This window comes from Lissotriton helveticus, chromosome 6 (genome assembly GCF_964261635.1).
Source record: "Lissotriton helveticus chromosome 6, aLisHel1.1, whole genome shotgun sequence".
NCBI lineage: Eukaryota > Metazoa > Chordata > Amphibia > Caudata > Salamandridae > Lissotriton > Lissotriton helveticus.
This window is the reverse complement of record NC_136067.1, coordinates 805672244-805693504: the sequence shown is the minus strand read 5'-3', so window position 1 is coordinate 805693504 and position 21261 is coordinate 805672244.

The window sequence follows — 21261 nt, the reverse complement described above, 5'->3', positions numbered from 1 at the left end:
TAGGAGTTGGTGCCTATTCCTCAAGAACTACCAGATTTAAATGTTTGAGTCTATTCTAATCCAACGTGTATACCCATTGCAAGCCATAGTCAGTATGGAGCGTAAGAAAGAAAAGGTGCTACTAACTGACCTACAAAAAGGCTTTAAAGAAAGAGTTGTGTACTTACCTTTAGATTTTAAACAGAATATTAAAACTGTTGGTTTAGACAGAGAGGATAATGAACCACTTACCATTCTAGTAAATGGTGTGTCTACAAGGAATAAAAAAAATGGCCAGAATTAGTAGATATTGCTAAAGTTAAAAATGCAACAATATACTTGGTTCAAAATAATGTTTTTTGTAAGAATGTTGATGTTCTTGAAGATGCGACAAATGTACAGGATAAAACATCATTATCAAGAGGGCAGTTTGAAAAAGTAGATCGATCCATATCAGAAGAGATTTATTAATGCTACAGCATCCATCCTCTACATTCAAAAAAATTCATTGGTGATGCCATTGAATTATTTACAATGAAGCAAGCAAAAGGAACTCCAATGAGTATATGAGAGAAAAGTTTGGAAGCTCGGTGGTTTCCTCAGCTGTTGCCCACTGGAGGAGGTGGGCGCTTTGATGACCTCCCTGTACAGATACCTGCATCTGAATACTAGTCAACAAGATTATACTCCAAGATTTTGGCAGTGCATTCCCTACATATTTCATCTTCTGTTCAAAAGTTATTTATATGGCCTTTTATATGCTGTTCACCATATATTGAAGACTGGACTACATCTACAACATCTCTCTGCAAGAGAATTCATGGAAAAAGTTAATGGAAGAGTTAACAACTTAGAATATAGCTTAATTAATTTAATGGCATGCCAACGTAGCACCAACTACTGGCATCATCTTCATGGTGAACTCAAATATATGTTGAGAAACCTAGGAGCATCTACTTAGTCTCTAAGATTCAATTGAGCTGAGTATGTGTGGGATGACCTGCTTGACTTCCTGCAAGATGCAAATCCAAATATAAAGAATATAGAATTAAAGGCAGTTGGCAAACTTTGTTCCTTGGAACCCACCAATGTTAGCAGGTATTTTAACCACATATTTGAAACTATGATGTCTTTCATCTGCAACAAAAGAAATCCTCTTCTCGGAGTAGTAACTGATTTCTTTTGGTGAAAAGAGTACCAAGCTAGAGGTGCTCCACATATACACATGCTATTGAGGATAAAGGATGCACCACAATTTGGGACAGATAGTGAATAGGCTGTCCTGTCTTTCATTCAACAGTATGTTGAATGTGCTGTCCCAAAAGATGGTTGAGCAAAATCTTTGAGACAACAAGGGGTCGATTCCGATCCGGTAAAAAGCGCTCCGAATCGTCGTACGGAGCGTTTTTTTCCCCGTACGAATCGTACCTGTAAACGTCCCGTACGTACGACGAAGTACGATTCGTACCAGGAGCCGTACTCCGTACGAGTCGTACAAGACACCGTACGACTCTAATCTCCGTATGAATCTCCCTCGGAACCCGCTGTACGCGACATCTGTACGGTTCGCGGCAGGTTTTTACGACCCAGCAAGTACGATACGTGTCGGGTACGCACTGTACGACCCTTTTTCTACGGGAGCTGAAAACAGCCGTAAAAGCAGAGTCCGCTTCGAAACAGGTACGGAACGGCCCCCCTGGGTACGGTGCGTACCCCCCATGATTGCAGGGGTACACACCGTACCCCTGCGATCATGGGGGTTCGTGCCGTACCCCCATTGTACGATCGGTGTACGAGCCGTACCCCCATTGTACGATCGGTGTACGAGCCGTGCCCCATGTACGATTGGTGTACGAGCCGTACCCCCATTGTACGATCGGTGTACGAGCCGTACCCCATGTACGATCGGTGTACGAGCCGTACCCCCATTGTACGATCGGTGTACGAGCCGTACCCCCATTGTACGATCGGTGTACGAGCCATACACCCATTGTACGATCATTGTACCATTGAATGTAGCCTCATCATTGAACAGTAGGTAAAAAAACACTTGAATTGAAGTTACAAAAAAGCAAATCCGCCTAGTACATAATTATCAATATGTGTAGCTATGCGTTTTCCTGTCAACATTTTGTTAATCACTTCTTTCATCCACATTAACTCTATTATTAATCTCATATAGATTTAAAAAGAATTAAATTTCATTTACACCTGATACAGTATTGACAATCTAGCTTTGAATTCCGGGTAGGCATCATTGCAATGTGTCCATCCATTGTTACACTTTAAGTAAACAGTATAGTGTCCAGATGTTGCAGTAGGTCCTTCATGAAAAATAATAGCCACTGTTGTATAGGTTCTTCCTGAAATAGATATTTGGGTTCCTTTAACATGTTTAATTTTTGTTTCCAATTTTGTTACCATTTGCTCTACAACGTTATAACATTAAAATGAGATATTTTGCAAATCTTCCTATATGTAATGTAGACAACATCTCTGATCTATAATGCAAACATATCATATTCTGAATTGCTGTTTTAATCAATTTGTTAAAATGTACTGATTTGCAATCTGGTATTGTTAAGTATAGGAATCGTTCTCTAAATGTTTTAGTGGGAGAAGTAAATAAGCACTCTTCACACTTATGGTCCCATTTATAGCTTAGTCCAAATAAGTTATCAATATTTATTACTTCATCTTCTAATACTCCAAGCATGAGCATTAGAAATTCTTGTGCTCCTTGTTCTATGTTTAGAGTAAATTTCAATGAACCGATACATATATGTAAAAGATGTCGAATGCCAGAAGCAGTATGTATTTTACTTCCATCAGTTACCAACTGTTGAAATAAATGAGATAGTGCAATATAGTGCAGAACGGTAAACAGACATAATATCGACTACAAAATATCGAATGGACATAATATCGAGTTCAAAGTATAGGCTGGACAAAATATCGAATGGACAGAATATAGACATCAAAAATATTGTTTTGAAGGTTAGTAATGTAATATTCAATGTTAAAAATATAGAAAGTTAAAATATCGAAGTATATAATATAGATTATTAAAATTATCAAATTTTTTATATCGAATTTGTTTTTAGTGTTTGTTATGTTATTATATGTGTGAAAAGTATGTATTTATGTTATAATTAATTTTAATTAATAAATTTAGTTTTTTTAATTTTTGCGTAATTTAATTCTGTAGCGGGTTGTGGGTTTATAGGGGAATAGGGTGGGAAGTAATTTAATTATAATTAATTAAATATGTAAATTTATTTATTGGTATTCATTTTTAATTAATTGTTAATTAATTTATATTTGGTAATTAATTAAATTTTAATTGGCAATTAATTTTAATTAATTGATTAATTGCTAATTATGTTAATTTTACTAATTTATTTTCTATAGCGGGTTGTGGGTTTATAGGGGAATTGGGTGGGAAGTAATTTATTTATAATTAATTAAATATGTAAAAATATTTATTGCTATTTTTTTAGAATGAATTGTTAATTAATTTTTTATGGGTAATTAATTACATTTAATTGCCAATTAATTTATTTTAATTGATTAATTGCTAATTATGTTAATTTTACTAATTTATTTTCTGTAGCGGGTTGTGAGTTTATAGGGGAATAGGGTGGGAAGTAATTTATTCATAATTAATTAAATAATTCAATTTATTTAATTGTTTTTATTTGAATTAATTGTTAAATAATTTTTAATTGTTAATTAAATAATTTTTAATTTGTAATTAATTTAAATAGGTAACTAATAGTAAAAATTAATTGTAATTTGTAATTTTAATTGATGAATTGTTAAATTATATTTAATTGGTAATTAATTTTAATTAATGTTTTATAGATAATAATTGATACTGTTTTTAAATGATATAAGAAGTATTTACTTTTCCAACTGTTGCACTCTCTGGAGTGGGAATAGTAATTTTTACCCCTACGCTATCCAACGCTTTCCCTACTGTTGCACCCACTGGAGTGGGAATAGTAATTTTAACCCCTACGCTATCCAACGCTTTCCCTACTGTTGCACTCTTTGGAGTGGGAATAGTAATTTTTACCCGTACGCTATCCAACTCTTTCCCTACTGTTGCACTCTTTGGAGTGGGGATAGTAATTTTTACCCCTATGCTATCCAACGCTTTCCCTACTGTTGCACCCACTGGAGTGGTAATAGTAATGTTTACCCCTATGCTATCCAACGCTTTCCCTACTGTTGCACTCTTTGGAGTTGGAATAGTAATTTTTACCCCTACGCTATCCAACGCTTTCCCTACTGTTGCACCCACTGGAGTGGGAATAGTAATTTTTACCCCTACGCTATCCAACGCTTTCTCTACTGTTGCACTCACTGGAGTGGCAATAGTAATTTTTACCCCTAGGCTATCCAATGCTTTCCCTACTGTTGCACTCTCTGGAGTGGGAATAGTAATTTTTACCCCTAAGCTATCCAACGCTTTCCCTACTGTTGCACCCACTGGAGTGGGAATAGTAATTTTTACCTCTACGCTATCCAACGCTTTCCCTAGTGTTGCACTCTTTGGAGTGGGAATAGTAATTTTTACCCCTACGCTATCCAACGCTTTCCCTACTGTTGCACCCACTGGAGTGGGAATAGTAATTTTTACCCCTACGCTATCCAACGCTTTCCCTACTGTTGCACTCTCTGGAGTGGGAATAGTAATTTTTACACTTCCGCTATCCTACGGTAATAATATTGGATATTATTTAATTATATCATGTTACTATATATATATATGTTTTAACAAATATGATTGTAAAACATTTTTTTTATAACTTTCATTAATTATTTAATTGTTATAAGGTAATTTAAGTATTTTTAAGTATATTTTAGTAATTAATTTGTAATATTAATTTAATTTAACATTGTTTTTAATAAAGTCGATATTTTTATAAACTATATTTTTGTAAACTATATTTTTTACTCGATATTTTTGTACTTACCTGTTTGTACATACAAAGTCGATATTCTGTCTGTCGATATTTTGTCGCCGATATTTTTGATAGTTGATATTATGTCCCTCGATATTATGTCAGTGATCCGTGCAGAACAGAATTTTTTTTCACTGTTTACCATGATGTCATGATGAAGAGGTGGGAAATGAAACACTATGTGCAGAATCACATTAGCATAACATGTGATACCTGAACTGTTCTCCAACAGGTATCCTACAATATAATCATCACTTTCCCCTTTTTTTCTTTAAGCCTTCAACTTTCTCTTGAATTGTGTTCTTATTTTCAGCTTCAGTTGAATGTTTGATATCTTTCTGATTTGGACACACTATACATTACTGATATATCTGATATTCACCTAAATGAAGAAGAGTCTTCTTAAACAATTGTACTCTTTTCCCCAATTTGCATCAGCACTAAGATTTTTCTCATCAAAATCTATCAAATACAAACCGGACAATATTCTTCCTTGAGACAATGCAACTTATGCCATTCCCTTTTGAAAAGAGTACTTCCAATATTTATAAAAGCTCTGACAATACTTAAACCTTGAGGGCCCGATTCACAGAACTAACTTAAGACAAAATCCTAAACTTGCTACTTTTGGTATTCACAGAATGCACTTACTACTTTTGGTATTCACAGAATGCACTTACTACTTCTGGTATTCACAGAATGGATTTACGACTAGTAACTTTACGCCTGCACTCGGGCCGGAAATTCCGTCCCGGAGGCGGAGCTTGCAGCCCGGAGGCGGAGCTTGCGGCCCAGATGCAGAGTTTCCGGCTTGGAGGCGAAGCTTGCAGCCCAGAAGCAGAGCTTCCGGCCCGGAGGTGGAGTTTTCAGCCATGGCTAAATCCCACCTCCGAGCCGGAAGCTCCGCCTCCAAGCCGGAAGCTCCACCTCCGGGCCGCAAGCTCTGCCTCCAAGCCAGAAGCTCCGCCTCTGGGCCGCAAGCTCCGCCTCCAAGCCGGAAGCTCCACCTCCGGGCCGGAATTTACGGCCCGAGTGCGGACGTAAAGTTAGTAGTCGTAAATCCATTCTGTGAATACCAAAAGTAGTAAGTGCATTCTGTGAATACCAAAAGTAGTAAGTTTAGGATTTTGTCTTAAGTAAATTCTGTGAATCAGGCCCACTAATTTGTGAATAGTTACTGCATATGTTAGAGGCATACAAGTCCTTTACAAGCAAAAAAATACATCACAATGCTCAATCTGTCTTACTTCATTAATATGGTGAAATTTAATATTAAAAAATTCTACTCCATCTCTATTTTGAAAATTTACAAAATCAACAACTTTTCCCATTGTTCCATTTACTAATCCTTCTACATTCAAACTACGCCGCAAAATTATTTTATTTATTTATTATTTATTTTATTGAATTTATATTGCGCACAGCTACCCGCAATGGGTTTCCCGGCGCCAGGGGCAGACTAGAGAGAGAAATCAGGTAGCACTAAAAGGAATCAAAAGGGAAGAAAAGTTAAAACAAAAAAGTCTTCAACTTTTTTCGGAAGGCCAGAAGATTTGTTTCTGTTTTTAATGCCAACGGGAGGGCATTCCACATCTTTGGTCCAAGATATGCAAATGAGCGGCCTCCCATTTTTGCCAGTCGAATTCTTGGAATCAAGAAATCGCCATTATTTGAAGACCTTAAGGAACGGCCAGGTAAATAAGGCTGAACAAGATTGTGCAGGTATGTAGGGGCAGAACCCTGACGGATCTTAAACAGAAAACACAGTGTTTTGAAGGTCACACGTTCAGAAATTCTCAACCAGTGTAGATCGCGTAAGGCTTGCATTGCGGACGTTCTCCGTGGAACATTACGCAAGAGGCGAGCAGCTGAATTCTGTACCACTTGTAGTTTGTGGATTGTTGCTTTATCCGCTCCAAGATAAAGCACATTGCCATAGTCGATCCGTGACATCACAAGAGCCTGTACGACTGTTCTTCGGGTGGATTCGGGCAGCATCCATAAGATCTTCTGCAGCCATCGTAAGGTGTTAAAACAGACTGCAGCGACCTTAGTCACCTGCTGCCTCATCGAAAGTTTGTCGTCAAGCAGGACTCCGAGGTTACGAGCGACAAGCACGGGGGTAGGCAGAGGACCCATGTCACATGGCCAATGTCTAGAGCCCCATAGATCTTTGTGCTTGCCTAATATAATAACCTCCGTTTTCTCGCCGTTTAGCTTCAGCAGATGGTCTTGCATCCAAGCTGCGACGCGAGATAGGCCAACTTTAAGGACGGAAGCTTCCTGAACCCTGCTGCTGGAAAGAGAAAACACAATCTGCGTGTCGTCAGCATATGAGTATATGGACAGACCGGCATCCTCTACGATGGAAGCAAGAGGTCGGATTTAATATTAAACAGCAATGGGCTTAATATAGACCCTTGGGGACGCCGTAGGTTGAAGAATAGATCGCAGATTCAGCCTTGTTTGAGAAAACCTGAAAGGTGCGCTTATTCAAAAATGAGGCCACCCAGGCAAGCGCAGATCTGATAACACCAAGGGAGCGGAGGGACTCCAAAAGGATGGGATGAGACACGGTATCGAACGCCGCGCTTAAGTCAAGAAGAATAAGCGCGAAGGTCTCACCACAATCGATACCGTGTCGGAGTCGCTCGGTCACCCCAAGGAGTGCGGATTCGGTTGAATAATTAGCGCGAAAGCCTGATTGGGATGGATGGAGATATCCCACGTTTTCAACAAACTCATTGAGCTGAGTGTTAACATGACGTTCCAATATTTTGGAGCATGCTGGCAGCAGGGATATAGGCCTAAAGTTGGCAAGGTTTGTGATGTCGGCACCAGATTGTTTGAGCAGAGGAACCACCATGGCGTGTTTCCAGTCCTGTGCCACTTGAGGTTCAATAAGAGAGATGTTTAATAGCCTCATTAGGAATCTCCGTGGTTCAAGGTCTAGTTGTTTTAGTATCTTCATAGGAACTGGGTCCCGAGGGGAGCCAGACCTGATACTATGTAGATAGGACAGGAAGGAGACATCATCAAATGGTAACCAGTTGTCAATAAATACAGTGGGAGAGAAAAAGACACTGCGGGAAGAATCAGGTTGAGGTGACTCAATTGGCCATGAAAAAGAGGCCAGAGATTGGTGGATTCCCTCAACCTTAGATACGAAGAAATCCGCAATGGCATTGCACTGTGTACCATTCAGAGCCGGCAAGGAAGGAATAGTATCTGCTCCAGTAAGTTTCTTTACCGTGGCAAAAAGGGTCCGGGGACAATTTTGCGTTTGCGTAATAGTAGCGGCGATATAAGTGGCCTTAGCACGTTTGCAGTTTGCATGATAGATTTTTAACTCATCTTTATAGGTCACTTTGCAAACGGCAGAATATGAAATCCTCCACTTCCTCTCCAAGGCTTTGCATTTAGCACATTGGATTTTCAACTCGTCGGAAAACCAAGGTGCAGGAGGACGTAGGGATTTATGCTTGCTACTCGCACGGGGAGCCAGATCAGTCACAGCGTCCGTCAGCCAGCGGGAAATGGAAATGTTTAGATCCTGATCTGTACTGACAGAAGCCGGAATCGACTCAGTCAGATGCAGATTAAAAGCAACCATATCAAGCCTATCCCAGCGGTAGGACGATTTGATTTCCTCCACGTGAGCATAGGCCGAAAAAGAACCGGGAGGTAACATAAAATGTACCGCATAGTGATCAGACCAATGTAGTGGACGCGCCAATGAGGTGCAATCAAACGAAAGGGTAGAAATAATGGGGTCCAATAAATGGCCAGCGATGTGGGTAGCCCCTGAGTTACAAAGATTGAGATTAAACACCTCAAGATCTGATAAAAAAGTTTTGTTCTGGGGGTTATTTGCATCTTCTAAGTGGATGTTTAGGTCACTGAGGATAGTAAAGTTATTTGATTTCAATAATGTTGCTGAGAGGCAGTCAACAAGTGAGGGAATCCATGAAGCTGCATTCCCGGGCGGCCGATAAATTAGCAGACCGGAAAGTGTCAGTCGGGGGTTAACCCTTAGTTTAAATAATGCTGCCTCACTACCTGGAAGATGTACATATTCCAGTTTACATTGATAGGTGGACTTAAAAATGATAGCGATTCCACCACCAGCTTTGCCGGAAGGTCTATCCTGATGCAGTACAACGTAGTTGGGAGGAATAGCTGTAGCAATATCCGGACCCGAGCTGGCATGTAGCCATGTCTCGGTCAGGAACAATGCATCAGGAGATTCATCACAGATGAAATCATAGATGTTTAATTTATTCTTAGGAAGCGATCTACAATTGAGGCTCCAAAAATGGAGAGGAACTAAGGCTGATGATGAAATGCAACCCTTAGAAGGCTTCCTCTTTCCCCGGTGATGTTTTATATTTAATTGCGTCTTAGAAAGCTGCATTTTACCAGTGGAAAAACCACATCCAGTACATATAAAATAATGAGTGGGCAAAATACATAAAGTGCAAATAGTAGAAATGGAAGGACGCAGAGCGTGTAGTGCCGAGGTGGTATAATGTATACGGTCGTCCTGGTTCAACATACCTGGAGGCATGCTGGCAGAGGCCAGCCCGTCCTGCAGCCCGTTCTCAGCGCGGACGGGCGCAGACGGGCAGGACTCTGGCACGACTCCGGCTAAGCGAGAGAGCGAGAGAGCGGCTAATTAGTCAAGAGTTTTTACATACATGGAAACTCTTTTCTAATCCTACAGTTTTAGATACAGACTTTTTCAAAGAATCCAATTTCGTATGATGAATTGTTACTCCCTGGTGTTCGATTTTGTCAATAGCTTTAATTTCCATAATTTGGTGTTTTTCTAGTTTGAGTAGTTGTTCATTAAATTCTCTTGCAGTGTAGGCATTAGGCAAACTATAGATTTGTTTTCTTCAAACATTTTGTACATTACTTCTGCTGCTTTTTTCCAGATGTAAACAAGTTCCTTAGTATCCAACTTTCTAAAGCTTGTTTACCATGTTCCGTCAACATACCAATTCTTATGTCTTTAAGAAAATTTCCATAATCTTTATCAGCTGCTTGTCCCATATTCTTAGCAAGTTCTTTATATTCCAAGATTAACCAAATATTTACATTCCCAATACTTCCCAAAGATTTCCTTGTTTCACCATGGAGAAGTGTTTTAAAAACAGATTGTCTTTTAATGGGAGTAAGTTGTAGTGGGTCTCCAAATACAATTAAGTTATTTCCTCCAAACAGAACATCATAATCTGTTTTTTTAAATCTGAGGCATTCACAAGTGTTCAAATGCAAGCATTAAGTTTGAGACAAAGCTCACCTCATCAATGAATAAATGTTTTAGTTTCTTCAGTACTCTTGAGACTTCATAAGAAGCTTCTCTCAATAGATTTTGATATTCCAGTATATTATCACGTTCAACAGGTAGCATAAGTAATCAATGTAAAGTAATACCTCTAATGTTGTGTGCTGCTAATCCAGTTGGAGCAGTTACAACACAAGATAAATGTGAATATGTAGTTTCGTGTAAATAACTGTTCAAAACTGTAACCAAAGAAACTTTTTCCTGTTCCAGCTTGACCTCTAATGTACAATAGAATGGGTTGAAATGATGAACATTTTTCCTCAGGGCTCTTGCCTTAGTCCTACTCCTTTTAATATATATGTGGCCCTCCTTGCAAATATCATCAGAGACCATGGCTTTGTTTCTTTCTCATATGCGGACGATACACAACTTCTTCTTTTGTTTGATAATAACACTGTGGCAACAAAACAGCTCTTTGCAGACAGTATACGAGCTATCTCTGACTGGATGACGAAGAATTTTCTCCAATTGGATGCCAATAAAACAGAAGTTCTTCCGTTTGGCAAAGCACAAATCCTGTAGTCCCCCGATTGGTGGCCATCAGAATTTGGCCCTGCCCCCTACAACCAAGGCAAAAAATCTGGGAGTGTATCAGGACCTCTCTTTATCTATGAAAGACCAAGTGGCTGCATTTTCAGGCACTTGTTTTCACATGTTGAAGCTCCTTCGGAGAGTGTTCCACCTTCTCCCTTTATCTGTCGGCAAGACCCCGCTCCAAGCTCTAGTGGTCAGTCAACTGAACTACTGAAATGCACTCCGGTGAGCAGCAAATGATGTGGTATTAAACAGGTTGCAAGTAGTTCAGAACACTGCAGTACGGTTGGCTCTTAATATGCCTGCTACAACAGCCTCCCTGCCATTATTGAAATAACTGCCTGGCTCCCCATCCATTACAGAATGTGTTGCCTGGTCCATAAAATAATCAATGACAGGGGGTCCAGATATCTAGCAGAAAAACTCGTCCACTACCGCCCAAGAGGATCTCTGCACTCCGGAAAGAAAGCTCTGCTAGTAGTCCCTCGATTTAATAAGCTTTGAACCAGGGCCAAATCTTTTACCTATCTAGCCCAGCGTCTTTGGAACTCGCTCCCCAACGCCTCACACAAGTGCCCCAATCTTCTTAAATTCAGGAAACTATGGAAAACTTAATTTTTTAATAACTAAGCATTCATCTGTTCTCTCTTTCCTCTGCTGCCAGCGTAGTGATACCCCTTTGGGATGATTCCAGTGCTCTGCAAATCCTTCATTCATTCATTCAACATTGGCATTCTTTTTTTATGGAAGAAATCATGTTCTACCTGTTGCTAGACTTGAACATATATTTCTTTTTGTTCAATATTCAGTTGTTCCTCTAACTTTTCAAACTGAATAATATCCTGTTGTGCTTGCTGCATTGTAGTTTCTACCTCATTCATGGCTATTACTGCTTCATTTTCAAAAGTTGGTTGTCCCCGTGGGTCTTCAGTCATTGGACCTGAACTTTGTCTGCTTTGTGAACTTTCTATAGCTATTTCAGTTGCAATAGTTTCTTGTTCAATCTCATCATTTAACATGGGTAAGTAAGTTGGATACATCATACACTGAATGCTGTCTTTAGTTGCCTTAAAATAATCTTTATAGCAGTCACAATCTTCAAGTAACTTTGTTTCACTATGCCCAGGCATTATCTGCTGTTTCACAACTTCACTGGTTAATAAGATTCCCTTTGACATGCTTTACAAAACATCCATCACATTCAATTACTGCGTATTTTTCTTATTTTATATTTTCTCTAACATTCTTTTTAAACATGTAATGTATTTCATACAGACATAGGTTTTCAAGATGTGAACTGCTTTTGGGATAGTATGTATCCAACATATTAGTTTTGGCAATATCAGTACTTTCTGGATCATACTGTGCTAAGTATTGGATTTCTTGAAAAGATTTCAATACTCTTTTTCATGTGTTGGCTAGACCTAGACTTATCCAAAGGATTCCTCTTGACTTTGAATACAAACTGGCTGAGCTCAAGTGATTCAAATATTCGTAAGATCCTATCTCTTTATGCAAAAGCGTTTTCAAGGTGAAGCTGTACAATTTTTTGCTGAGACTCTTTTGTGCAGACATTTCTTCCCACATTTCTTTAATCTCTGACTTTCCAGATTTTGTGATATATGATGTGACATAATGAGCAACAGCAGTTGAATTATCTGCAACAAACTGAATATTCATGTTTTCATTCCATATTTTTAAAATTTCTGGATCATAGTCATTAATGTACTTCGACACTTTCCTCCTTCTTAAGTTATATGTATTCTTGGGAGATTTATTGTATGTTTTACTGCTGAGAACGTGCTATAGAAACACGGGTTAACCCAATAAGTCACTGGGACCTGGGTGAGTTAGTGATGCAGACAAAGTGGTCCCAGAACAAAAGCAAATAAGCTAAAATTCAATAATATCTCAGCTAAATCCAAGCAAAGTATCACAACATTGTTTTTTAATCACAACGTGTACAAATATCCAATAAAACCCTGTTCATAAGATACATCAATATTTGATCATAAATAGTGCCCCTAACGGATGGGGAAGGGAGGGGTAGTGTTGGGGAAAGTGTAGGAAAACTAAACAAGTGACAGAACAATGGTCAGTTTGACCTCAATGTAAAATTACTGACAGTAAATTAACAATAGCTAATGATCAAAAATTCATAAATTAATATAACAAGCTCATGCCTAAAAAACAAGTCCACAAATGATAAATGAGGAAAAAGGCTGAGGGTAAGAAAAGTGTCGACGTTTCGACCCAATTTGGTGCAGGCGTAGGATAGGGCCTTGCTAGAGGGTCTTCATCAGGACAGGGATGCAGGAGGGGAATGGATCAGAGAGACACAGTAGTTGAGACCAAGGTAATGCAAGAATACTCATGCGATAAAAATCATGAGGTTTGAAGAAATTAATGAATGGTGCACAGGGCGGTAGTTTTCAAGGATGGAGAGTAAGTATGGGCGTAAAATCCGCTCCGCTCGCGGATTTTTCGGATTTTCGGCAAATTCGCAATCCGCGAACTCTTGCGAATTTGTCAAAAATCCGTGAATCCGCTCGCGGCGGATTTTTGCTTGGTTGCGGCGCGCGGCGTGGTGCACGGCGTTCACTTTCCGTCATTAAGCGTTTGCCGAGTTGTTTTTCTCGATCATATTTTTCTAGTGCCGCGCCATTTTAGATCTTGCTGCGTGATCCCGCGGGAGTTTGGCGCCCGCGAATACGTAATCGCGGCTTGCCACCTTGCACAGCACACCTCGCGAGAGTTCGCAATTGCGAACACGTAGTTGCGGCGGAAAGGAACAATCTCGCACTCGCGCAATAGAGATTTTGCAATTCTGCACAAGAAAATCACCAGCAAACAGGATAAACCTTCAGAAAATTATGATTTTTATCAGAATCACTCCTCAGGTTGACATTTGCATGGCCTTTTTTTTTTTGCAAGGAGTCCATTTTTGGGGGGGGGGGAGGAAGGAAGTGCCCCACAGTCTCCAACTTCCTGTTCCTGTCCAGCAGGCTCCTCCCAGTGCTTTGTCCATCTCCTGGTCACTTTCATTTGGATCTGGAGCTGGAAGGATTACTTTTTGTGGGTGCTGCTGGATATTTGGATTTGAGGCCTTTTTGACTTCTTTGGATCACTTTTGGATTAGAAATCAACTTTCACAAGTAAGTTTGTTTGGGGCATTACAGTTGCTGCAAGTACAATTTTGGAACTTTTTCAGAGCATTAAATAAATTATATTGTGGGTAGCCACAGTATCCAGTAGGACCAGGGTTGGTTAGGGGTGCATGATACAACTGTTTTGTTGAATTTAAACACCATTGAGGCCATGGATGGGCTGGGATTGTGCTGATTTTTGTCGTTTTTTTGGGCCTGCTGGTGTGGCCCTTTGCCCAGGGGTGGTGAGTGTTGCATGGGCCTAGTCTTTCTGTGGGGTGTCTTCTTGAATTTAAACATCATTGAGGCCATGGATGGGCTGGGATTTTGCTGATTTTATTGTTTTTTGTCGTTTTTTTGGGGCTGCTGGTGTGGCCTTTTGCCCAGGGGTGGTGGTGCATGGACTGAGTGGGCCTGTGGTGTGGTCTCACTCTCTTTAATGTAAACATCATGGATGGCATTGGATTGTGGTGATTTCTGGCTGGTTTTCTGTTTTTTGGGGGTGTACTCTTGATGTGGACTGGCCATGTGGGTGGTGGTGGTGGCCATCTTGAGTGCTGGCTGGTACAGGCAACATGTGCTTGGGGTGTAAGGGGCCATTTTGAAGAGAGGCAGTGTCTGAGGCCTGCACTTATTTTGCCTACTTTTCATCCATTATGCCCAGGGGTAGTGAGTGTTGCATGGGCCTAGTCTTTCTGAGGGGTGTCTTCTTGAATTTAAACACCATTGAGGCCATGGATGGGCTGGGATTGTGCTGATTTTATTGTTTTTTGTCGTTTTTTTGGGGCTGCTGGTGGGGCCCTTTGCCCAGGGGTGGTGACTTGCATGGGCCTAGTCTTTCTGTGGGGTGTCCTCTTGAATTTAAACACCATTGAGGCCATGGATGGGCTGGGATTGTGCTGTTTTTTGTTGTTTTTGTTGTTTTTTTGGGGCTGCTGGTGTGGCCTTTTGCCCAGGGGTAGTGGTTCATGGACTGAGTGTGCCTGTAGTGTGGTCTCACTCTCTTTAATGTAAACATCCTGGATGGCATTGGATTGTAGTGATTTTTGGCTGTTTTTCTGTCTTTTTGGGGTGTACTGTTGATGTGGACTGGCTTGGGGTGTAATGGGCCATTTTGAAGAGAGGCAGTGTCTGAGGCCTGCACTTATTTTGCCTACTTTTCATCCATTATGCCCAGGGGTAGTGAGTGTTGCATGGGCCTAGTCTTTCTGAGGGGTGTCTTCTTGAATTTAAACACCATTGAGGCCATGGATGGGCTGGGATTGTGCTGAATTTTGTGTTTTTGTCGTTTTTTTGGGGCTGCTGGTGGGGCCTTTTGCCAAGGGGTAGTGGTGCATGGACTGAGTGTGCCTGTGGTGTGGTCTCACTCTCTTTAATGTAAACATCCTGGATGGCATTGGATTGTGGTGATTTCTGGCTGGTTTTCTGTTTTTTGGGGGTGTACTGTTCATGTGGACTGGCCATGTGGGTGGTGGTGGTGGCCATCTTGAGTGCTGGCTGGTACAGGCAACATGTGCTTGGGGTGTAAGGGGCCATTTTGAAGAGAGGCAGTGTCTGAGGCCTGCACTTATTTTGCCTACTTTTCATCCATTATGCCCAGGGGTAGTGAGTGTTGCATGGGCCTAGTGTTTCTGAGGGGTGTCTTCTTGAATTTAAACACCATTGAGGCCATAGATGGGCTGGGATTGTGCTGATTTTATTGTTTTTTGTCGTTTTTTTGGGGCTTCTGGTGGGGCCTTTTGCCCAGGGGTAGTGGTGCATGGACTGAGTGTGCATGTAGTGTGGTCTCACTCTCTTTAATGTAAACATCCTGGATGGTGTTGGATTGTGGTGATTTTTGGCAGTTTTTCTGTTTTTTTGGGGTGTACTGTTGATGTGGACTGGCTTGGGGTGTAAGGGGCCATTTTGAAGAGAGCCAGTGTCTGAGGCCTGCACTTATTTTGCCTACTTTTCATCCATTATGCCCCGGGGTAGTGAGTGTTGCATACTTGCATGGCCCTAGTCTTTCTGTGGGGTGTCTTCAATGTAAACATCATGGATGGCATGGGATTGTGCTGATTTTTCTGTGTTTTGTCGATTTTTTGGGGTGTATAACTGAACTGATGTTCCTCTGTCTTCCATTGCTTTTAGGTGCACAAGACTCAAGAGAACCACCAGTGCCAGGAAGAAGTCCTGCAGCGGTGTATGTGTGCAGCATAACGTCACGCGACGTCACGTCTGGACACAGACAACTCTGCAACTCGTGCAACTGCTGCCTGCTGTTCTGACCTGCTCTGAAGAAGATGGCCCCCAAAAAAGTTACCCGTAGCTCCTCTAGCAAGAAAGGTGCCAGTAAGGAGCAGAAGAAGCAAGTTACCAAGGAGACTGGTGTGCCGCCCGCCCCTTTTTTTGGGAGTAAAAAAAAAGTATGCCTGCAGCAGCAGCGGGATCTGCTGGGGACCAAGCTGGCAGCAGCACCCCCGCTCCATTGGGCTCAGTGCCACCACCACCACCACGCCAACTTAAGTCCAAGCCCTTGAGTGCTGCAGAGGCAGCCAATCTACTTGTTCAATCACCATCGACCAGTGATGTTGGCTCATCGCAAGAAAGCAGCAGCAATGTCCCTCAATCAACACAGGTTGTTGTAGCTCATCTGACGAGTGTTGAACAACCACAGCCGCAACAACAATCACATGTGCAAGTACAAGCCCAAGTACATGTGGAAGGAGAGGCAGCGCAAGGAGATGCGCAAGCAGAGGTGCATGGAGGGTCACAAGTGCCCACAATAGTTGTTCCTCCCGAAGTAGGGGCACATCAGGAAATCGACAATCAAGGCGAGGTATCATTTGAGGAAGCCACTCCTCCTGATGATCATTCATTGTCTTCCACACCCCTAGCAAGGAAGAGATCAAGGGTGGTGTCTACATCTTCTTCAAGCACACCTCCTTCTGATGATATGGATCAAACTTGGGAACCAGCACCACTGCCGTCTGAGAGTGAGGCACACCATGATCTGACAAAGGTAGTTAAGCGTAAAAGGAAGCTCGTCCAAAGTCTCAGAGTTATGGAGTGTGATGAGGCTCAACAAGAAGTGGCGGATACTGCTGCTGATGAAGACTCTGACAACGACGACCCAGTCATCATAAAGGTCACTGCAGCCCCAGCGGGCATGCAGCAAACAGACATTTTGACCCTAGCCCGAAGAGCTGCTGAGCGTGATGATGATGATGTTGTCGATGAGGAGGCAGTGGAAACACCACAATCATTGGAGTTAAGTAGTACACCATATTTCTTTCTGGCAAGAAGGGACCTCCATCCACCTCGACCTTAATTAGTGGCGGTGAAAGTGCACAACGTACAAAAGTTGGGCAATCCAGATCCTCCACTTCATCTGGCATTAGCTTCATGACCACCACCACCAGTATCGCCGCCTCCTCCAGGCCCCACAGACACTTCAAGTCCCCAGTTTGGGACTTCTTTACTGTTTGTCAAAAAAATCCAAAGTTTGCCATTTGTACCCTTTGTAAGCTTGCAGTTAGTCGTGGTAAGTCAGGTACCAACTATGGTACCGGAGGCCAGAGAGGTCATCTTAGGAGACAGCACACTGTAAAATGTGTGTGTGTGTGTGAATGTGTTTCGATTTATATAGCGCACTAATCACCCAGGGGTCTCAAGGCGCTTGCTTAGGGAACCCGTCCTGGTATTCCCCTGTGAGATACCCCGGCAGGGTATTCACAAGGTGAAAGCCAGGCATCCCGCCGCGAGGGGCCGTAGTGGAGATTAAGCAAGCTATTGCCCAGAGTCGCAGAGTGTGACCCCGTGAGTCGAGTAGGCACCGGAGCGAGAATTGTCGAGTCCGTGGAATTTTTGTGCCCGAGACCCGCCGAGGCGGGGAATCGAACCCTGGTCCATGGCTGATCTCAGCTTCCGGGTCTGCCGCCTCTAACCACTGAGCCACGCTTCTCCACTGTCCAATGGTTTGCGCACCTAGATGCGATCAAGGAAGCCCGAATTCAAGAAAACGTTGATGTTGCATCTGATGATGACGAGGAGGAAGAAGACGTGTCAAACACTTCCCTTACACCCAGTACCCCTGTCAGCAGCACACCCAATGTGAGGCACACTAAGAGTGTTGGAGCGAGTGAGACACCAACGCACAAAAGTTCACCAGCGAGCAAAATTGGGTCAACGAAGTCATTATCAGCCCGTAAATGCTTGGTCCAGGGCAACATTAGAACCATGTTTTCTTCAGACGTGCCATATGAACGCAACCACCCACTGACGCGTCTGTATAACACTAAGCTGGCTAAAATGCTAGCTGTGGACCTTCTCCCTTTTTCTTTTGTAGAAGCGGTAGGTTTTCTAGAATTAGTGGCAACGCTCTGCCCTAAATGGAAGGTTCCTAGCCGGTTCTATTTTGCCAGAGTTGCGGTTCCAGCACTACATGAAGATGTGCTGGAGGCGATTGGGGCAGCTTTGCAGAAGAGTGCTGTTCACACAATACATCTGACAACAGACATGTGGACCAGTGGCGCAGGCGCTGATTACATGTGCATCACTGCACACTGGGTCTCTTTTTCAGGTGTTAAAGCAAAGCTAAATGCAGGTGTTGACCCGGACCAAGTTTTCAAAGCTGCTCGGAAACATGCAACACTAGCCATGTTTGGCTTGGAGAAAAGTCACACATCCGAAAACATTTTGGACGAGTTTAACAAAAAGGTCTCGAAAATGCTATCCCCAAAAAAACGCCAGATTGGTTATGTTTCCACGGATAATGGCGCCAATGTAGTTAAGGCCATGTCGCTGGGTGGCTATTTCAGAGTGCCGTGTTTGGCGCACTGTATCAACCTGGTAGTTCAAAAATTCTTGAGTGATAGAGACAGTGCAGCGTTCGCGGTAATGGCCACCTGCCGCAAAATGTGCAACCATTTCAGCCATTCTTTTAAGGCCCGGAAGCATCTGAGGAGGCTGCTACTTGAACGTCGAATGCCAGTGAAAGCACTCATCCAGGAGGTGGCAACACGTTGGAACTCAACCTTCTACATGCTTGAGCGTCTGTATGAGCAGTATACGGTACTCGATCACTATTTCTTAACAGAGGGTACATCTCAGAAGGAGGACCTGCGGATGGCTGCGGCGCAATGGGACATAGTTAAAAGCCTGACAGACATGCTTCGTCCTTTTGAGTTCTTCACGCGTGCAGTCAGCCAGGAGGACTGTAATTTGGGAAAAGCTATCCCATTGTTGTGCATGCTGGAGCACCAACTGATGGCGGTGTCTTCTGAGTTTGAAAAAGATGTAAAAAAAAAAGACCCTTTTATTTTGTCTGAGAAATTATTAGAGCGCCTACGTGGTGATGAACGTCTTCAAAAGATCAAGTCAGAACAGCATTACATTTGTGCTACTATTCTGGATCCACGCTACAAAAAGGCGCTGGCAGGCGAAGCATTATTTCCTTTTACTGATGAAGATGTTCAAAAGTACAAACATTGGCTAGCCTGGTCAGCCAAGAGGTTTGAAAAAGAACGGCAGGTTATTGAAGGAGAAGGCAGTACATCAGCATCAGCATCAGCAGGCCATCCCCAGTCACAAGAATCCACTTCTGCACCTGTGGCTGGGGTACAAGTGACCTCTCAGCCGTTAAAGACACCGGCAACTGGATCATCTGCACCACACACAACAGTAACAGTGGCTGCTGTAGAGGATTGGCTAAGTTTGCTTGGGTATGGTTCTCGAAAAAAAGTCACAGGCACAGCAAAAAGTAAGCAAAGTGGAGGAACCGTTGATGACCTTGAGTCGATGGTGCAGGACTATCTGAATGACTCAACAGAGGTCTTTCTTAATGATGAGCCATTGCAGTATTGGCATGGCAAAAAACAATTGTGGCCACAGCTCTTCAACCTGGCTATAAACTATTTGTCTTGCCCACTCGCAAGTGTGTCTTCTGAACGTGTTTTCAGTGCTGCTGGTGGCATTGTAACTCCCAAACGGAGCCGCCTCTCGCCCAAAAATGTGGAGCGGCTGACAATGATCAAGATGAATCAGCACCTCATACCACCAGATTACAAAGTACGAGAAAGCACGCCGCATGAAGACGAGGAGGACAGCAACGTAGATGAGGGGATTTTTTCTCTGTTCGGTGCCACTGACCTCATCCAGCCTGAATTCGCAGAGTATGATGACGAAATCTTGTTCTTATTCCCTGACACCGAGCCCTGAAAATGAGACAATCAATCAAGAACTTTCTTTTTCGTCCTTATTCACTTTTATTCCTGTGTGCTTTGTGTCTCTCTTTCTTTGTTTTGCACAGTTAATTTAATTCAAACTTTAATCACCTAACCACAAAAACAAGCCCATCAGCAGAACTGTCTTCACTTGTTTGCTTATTGATTTGAAGGTGCCGCAGTCTACATTCCTCAGGTTCACAAGTTCAGAAGAACATGCTCCTCTATCCTCCTCCTCCAGACTGCGATTTCCCTCAAAGCAGAGTGCTGGATTACGCCCAATGAAGAAAGACTCAGCACTTGTGGGGGTGTTCTACTTCTTTGCGGGTGAGTTGACGGCTTTGGGCCCATTGCTGTCAAGCTCTAATAATGGATAAAAGTGTTTTGGACCAAATATGAGGTGGAAATTTCTTGCCGTTTTTGCTGACTTGCTTGCCTTTGAGGTGCTCTTTGGCAGGGTTCCGGGTGTTTGTGGGTGAGTTTTGGGGTCTGGGAGCACTGCTGCGACAGTCTCATCTTGATTGCATTTGCTTTTCAGGAAATCCGTGGTGGAAAACAGGAGTTATGATGATTGGTGACCTAGCTGCACAGCGCGTTTGGACGGAAGGCCGAGAGATAGTGCAAGTATGAGATTTAGCTTTTTTGCTGTTTGGGGGTGTTGTCGCGTGCTTTTTTGCGGGTGGGTTGGCGGGTCTTGGCTGGGGCATTCCTGGGAAGGTCTAATACCGGATAGAAGTGTTTTGGACAAAAACCTTAAGGAAAAGCATTTTTTTTGCTATTTCTTCTGACATCTTGCTCAATGTAGCGTTTTGGGGGGCTTCCTGCTGTTCGTGGGTGGGTTGCGGCCGTGGTCTCTGTCGAAGCACTGCTGCGACAGTCTAATCTTGATTGCATTTGCTTTTCAGGAAATCCGTGGTGGAAAACAGGAGTTATGATGATGACCTAGCTGCACAGCGCGTTTGGACCGAAGGCCGAGAGATATAGTAAGTATGAGATTTATCTTTTTCGCTGTTTGGGGGTGTTGTCGCGTGCTTTATTGCGGGTGGGTTGGCGGGTCTTGGCTGGGGAATTCCTGGGAA